Source organism: Bison bison, unplaced genomic scaffold (genome assembly GCF_000754665.1).
Source record: "Bison bison bison isolate TAMUID 2011002044 unplaced genomic scaffold, Bison_UMD1.0 scf7180017864335, whole genome shotgun sequence".
Taxonomy (NCBI): Eukaryota; Metazoa; Chordata; class Mammalia; order Artiodactyla; family Bovidae; genus Bison; species Bison bison.
In genome coordinates this window covers 58,621-64,184 of record NW_011494907.1, presented here as the reverse complement: position 1 = coordinate 64,184, position 5,564 = coordinate 58,621, and the positions used below count along the sequence as shown (strand labels likewise).

The following is a 5,564-nucleotide window of genomic DNA, read 5'->3' as shown; positions in this document are numbered from 1 at the left end:
TCCCTGGTTAGGACTCTCTGCTTCCACTGCAAGGGGCATGGGTTCTATCCTTGATTGTGGAACTAAGATCCTGTTAGCTGCTTGGAGTGGCCAACATATATACATATATATATATATATATATATACACACATATATATAATACATTATATATATAGCTATAGCTATAATCTTGGTGGGACTCAAACAACAAGGACTTACCAGGGGAACTTCAGATAATGATGTAAATAACAGATCAGGACACCAGAATGATTGGCACAAAGCAGAAGAGGACTATTACTGGATGACTTGGACAGATGGTCCTGAGGGTGTCTTCTCCAAAGTGATCAGGCTGGAGTGCAACCTTGATGAATGGATCAACTCAAGCAGAGAGAAGCCTTTCATGTCAAAAACACGAAGGCAGGAGTGCCAAGGGCATTCTCAAGAGGCAGCCAGTACATGGCTTTGCTGGAGCCAGGGCTTCATGAGACAAAAGATAGAAGTTGGAAAGGTGCACTGGGATGTCTGAACAACCCTGGACTAGGGTTTGTGAGCCTAGATTCCCCTGCCTAGTAAATGTGGAGCCATCAAAGCCTTGAGTAAAGGAATACATGGTTATGGGATGTTTGTCATTTGTCACAACACATAAATTGGAGGAGAAACATTGGGAGGTGGGGGCTTTGGGTGTAACCTGATAAGGTGCCATCTTATGTTGTGAGTGGTCTTCAGAACTCTAGGGCCCTAGTTTCTCCCTCTCCTACCTTAAAGTTATGCTGATCCCCACCCAACATGTCCTGAATGTTCTTTCTCTTGCATCATTGTGCCTGCATGCTAGGTCACTTCAGTGGTGTCCAAATCTGTGATCCTATGGACTGTAGCCCACCTGGCTCCTCTGTCCGTGGGATTCTCCAGGTGAGACTACTGGAGTGGGTTGCCATGCCTTCCAGGGGATCTTTCTGACCCAAGGATTGAACCCCTCATCTCTTATGTCTCCTGCATTGGCAGGTGGGTTCTTTACCACTGGCACCACCTGGGAAGCCCCTTGCATCATTAGTCTCTCCAGACATTAAGCATGCTCTAGAGACAGAGAGCGGAGAAGGTGATGGCACCCCACTCCAATACTCTTGCCTGGAAAATCCCATGGACGGAGGAGCCTGGTGGGCTGCCGTCCATGGGGTTGCACAGAGTCAGACTCGACTGAAGTGACTTAGCAGCAGCAGCAGCAGCAGAGACAGAGAGACTGAATGTATTTCTCATAGGATAAGATTACAAACTAACAAATAGAATTTGGGGTTAGTTTTTCTTCTAAATCCAGACTGTGGGTAAGATAATATCTTTCGAAAGGAAAGCACTGGAATCTACCACTGAGCCCAACTGCTGGTTAAATTTAAACAATACTGAGTTTGTAAAACAATTACAATCAATATGCCACTAGTAAGTAATGGTGAGAACAGAACACCTCATTTCTCCCTAAAGTGTTGGGTAATGTTTCAACTTCATCTTCCACCTAAGCAAGATAAGCTGGAAATGTTTCTGATTTTTTGAATACGGCCTTTAGTTAATAGTAATGCACTGATGTTAAATTCCTGATTCTGTTAACCATGATTGTATTAGATGTTAATTTTAGGGGAACCTGGTAAGAAGTATATGGAAACTCTCTGTACTATTTTTGTAAGTTTTCTATAAATATAGAAATTTTTTTTCTATATTTCAAAATAAAATTCAAAATAAAAAAATTTAAAGTAGGAGAGCCACATGGATGTGGAGGGTCAGCTTTTGGACAAGAATCTGCTCTCCACTCCCCACCATGGGTTGCCAGCATCTGAAATAAAGCAAACTAAAATTAAAAAAAAGCAAAATAAAGTTTCCTTTCCACTAACCTTGCCTCTTTATTGGTTTTTGAGCAGCAAGCAGCAGGACTCCCACTTTCGGTTACAGTAAGACATACCCATTGGCATTTATTTACTTACATATTTAAGACATCTAATTCTTTTACTTATTTAAGCTGTGTTTTGTCTTAGTTGCGGCATCTTTGTTGCAGCATTCAGGCTGTTCAAGGGCTTCTCTGCAGTTGCAGTGTGTAGGCTCAGTAGTTGGAGGCTCCACAGCCCGTGGGATCTTAATTCCCTAACCAGGGATGGACCCAGTGCCCCGCCTGCATTGTAAGGTGCATTCTTAACCACTGGACCACCAAGGAAGGCCTCCGACTAGCATTTAATTTTTAAATATTCAAGGTGGAGGATTCCTGGTCTCCCTGCCTCCTTCAGATAAGTAGCCACTGATTAGCTCATTTAAATGTGATACATGCTTGTTGGGCTTCCTAGGTGGTGCAATGGTAAAGAATCTGCCTACCAATCTGGAGACAAAAGAGATTCAGGTTCAATTCCTGGGTCAGGAAAACCCCCTGTAGGAGGAAATGACAATCCACTCCAGTACTCTTGCCTGGAAAATTCCATGGACAGAGGAGCCTGGTGGGATACAGTCCATGGGGTCCCAAAGAGTCAGATATGACTTAGCACACATGCTTATCCAGTGATTATTTTTAAAATTTCTAAATTACAGATGAGGAAACTGAGGAAACCAAAGGTTAAATGACTGGGTGGTTCACAAACAGCCAGTATATGGCACTATGATTCCCATGTTGTTATTGTTGTTATTCAGTCTCTAAGTCGTGTCCAACTCTTTGTGACCCCATGGACTGCAGCATGCCAGGCTCCTCTGTCCTCCCAGAGTTTGCTCAAATTATATCCATTATATATACAGCTTTGACATACTCTTTTCCCAATTTTGAACCAGTCCACTGTTCCATGTCCAGTTCTAACTGTTGCTTCTTGAGCTGCATACAGGTTTTGCAGGAAGCAGGTAAGACGGTCTGGTATTCCCATCCCTTTAAGAATTTTCCACAGTTTGTTGTGGTCTACACAGTCAAAGGTTTTAGCATAGTCAATGAAGCAGAAGTAGATGTTTTTCTGGAATTCTCTAGGTTTTTCCATGATCCAGCAGATGTTGGCAATATGATCTCTGGTTCCTTTGCCTTTTCTAAATCCAGCTTGAACAGTTGAAAGTTCTCGGTTCACACACTTTTGAAGCCCAACTTGAAGGATTTTGAACATTACTTTAGCATGTGAAATGAGTACAGTTGTGCAGTAGTTTGAACATTCTTTGGTACTGCCCTTCTTTGGGATAAGGGCAAAGGAAAATACAATCTGTCACTGCTTCCACTTTTTTCCTTCTATTTGCCATGCAGTGATGGGACCGAGTGCCATGATCTTAGTTTTTTAAACGCTGAGTTTCAAGCCAGCTTTTTCACTCCTCTTTCACACACATCAAGAGGCTCTTTAGTTCCTCTTTGCTTTCTGTCATTAGAGTGGTATCATCTGTGTATCTGAGATTGTTGATATTTCTCCTGGCATTTTGCATGATATACTCTGCATATAAGTTAAATAAGCAGGGTGACCTTAAACACCCCGGACCTACCCCTTTCTCACTTTTGAACCAGTCCATTGTTCCATGTCCAGTTCTGTTGCTTCTTGACCCACATACAAGTTTCCCAGGAGACAAGAAAGGTGGTCTAGTATTCCCATCTCTTGAAGAATTTTCCACAGTTTGTTGTGATCCACACAGTCAAAGGCTTTAACATAGTAACGCAGAAGTAGATTTTGGGGGGCATTCTCTTGCTTTTTCCACAATCCATCAAATGTTGGCAATTTGATCTCTGGTTTCTTTGTCTTTTCTAAACCGAGCTTGTATATTTGAAAGTTCTCAGTTCATATACTGCTGAAACTTGAAGGATTTTGAGCATAACCTCGCTAGCATATAAAATGAATGCAATTGTACATTAGTTTGAACATTCTTTGGCATTGCCCTTTTTGGAATTGGACTGAAAACTGACCTTTTCCAGTCCTGTGGCCAGTGGTGAGGTTTCCAAATTTGCTGACATATGGAGTGCAGCACTTTAACAGGATCATCTTTTAAAGTTTTAAATACCTCAGCTGGGATTCTGTCACTTCCACTAGCATCATTTGACATACAATTTATTCACCAGCTGGTGAGTGAGAGAGAACCCAAGCAAGCAAAGAGTAAGGAACAGGAGAGGAAAGACAGTCTTCACTCTGGCAACACGCACCGTTGGGAATTTAGGGGGATTTCCATCAACTGGAATCGACCAGGGTCTTGGCAGCTTGACCACCTCGGCGTGGCCTGACTTGCTGCTGGTCCCTCCCTGTCTGGGAAAGGTCACAGGCACAGCGTAAAGGCTCTGGCATCACTCCAAGCAGCAGAGCGTGGTGCTCAACTTGGGTTTAAGGTGTGTTGCCTGGTTTGCTTCCAAAAGAGGATGCTAGACCGACACCTGAGAACAGGGGTGCATTGCTTACAGAGATCAGCAAAGTCAGCCCCTTGGTTCATCCCTTGAGGCTCTAAATTTTCCCAAGATGTTCCCGGGGCAGCGCGTAGCCCTCCCGTCCTTTAGGATCCCCACCCCGCCGACTCTAGACGGGGCCCTACCCACTGCAGGCCCGCCCACCGACCCCACCCACTCGGCACGGGCCACGCCCCTCTTGAGGGGGCCCCGCCCCTGGCTTTGCCCCGCCGCGGAGGGTCCCGCGATCTCTGGCCCCGCCTCTCCGCCCCGCCGCGCCCCTCTGGCTCCGCCTCTAAGTTGGGGCCCGCCCCTGACTCAGGCTCCGCCTCCCCTGGTCCCGCCCAGGGCTCGGCCCTCGTTGCCCCGCGCCAGGAGCAGCCTCAGCGCCTGCAGGCGGGGAGGAGAGCGGCTCCCGGGCCTCCAGACACAAAGAGCGGCGGCGAGACGCGGCTAGGAGCGGAGCGCACGCTCGCGCCCTTGGTCTGTCCCCGCGCGGACGGGACCCGAGACGCCGCAGCCCAGGTGAGCCGAGCGCGGGGGTAATCGCGCACCCGGGGGCGTACAGTGGCGGGCGCTGGGACCGCGGGCCGGGGCTCCGCGCCTCGCTCTGCCCCCGGGCCTGGGGGCCCCTGAGTCAGTCCGGAGGGAACTCGCTTCCCTCGAGACCCTGGGGCGCGGGGCGGCTTCGGTAGAGCCAGGCCCTCTCGCGGGTCGCGTCTGGGTTGCCGCTCCAGGACCTTGGCTCAGGTGGCCGGCGGGCGATCGGCTGGGGTCCCAAGGCGGCCGGGCCGGTCCTCTAGGCGGCTGCTGGCGTCCAGTTACTGCTCGGGATGAGCTCTGAGTAAGATCCCCTCACTGTGCAGAAGCTCTGCTTCCTACCTGCTTCCTTTTGCTGTATTACGAGTTTGCACTTGAAAAAATTTTTAGAAATAAGGACTCACGCTCTGGGGCGGAAAAGTTTGTTATGAGTTTTGTATGCTGTAAGTAGTTTTTGCAGAAGCGCGGCTTTCCTCCCGCGGGTGCGCTCAGTCGCGGATCCCATAAATCATACTGATAACTGGAAACTCCTTGTTGAGCTGTGTATTTGCACAAGATGGAAGTGAGGAAATTCGCTCGGGTCCTTTCTGCTCCTGGAGACTTAGGCCGAGCTGTGGAACGGCCCCGGGGGTGGTGGTGCAAGGGAAGGGGGGATTGGGGGCAAGAACTGGGAGCCGGTGGTCTTG

General features: G+C 48.0%; 1 protein-coding gene across 1 annotated transcript in view; it reads left to right on the top strand.

Moving 5' to 3' along the window:
• The first annotated feature begins 4,683 nt into the window (after window positions 1-4,683).
• LOC104998732 (ninein-like protein) overlaps window positions 4,684-5,564 on the top strand; it is a 51,819-nt gene continuing 50,938 nt past the window's right edge. Inside the window, exon 1 of the mRNA XM_010854064.1 lies at window positions 4,684-4,863. The gene's annotated coding sequence lies outside the window, so the exon portion shown is untranslated. The remainder of the gene's footprint in view (window positions 4,864-5,564) is intronic.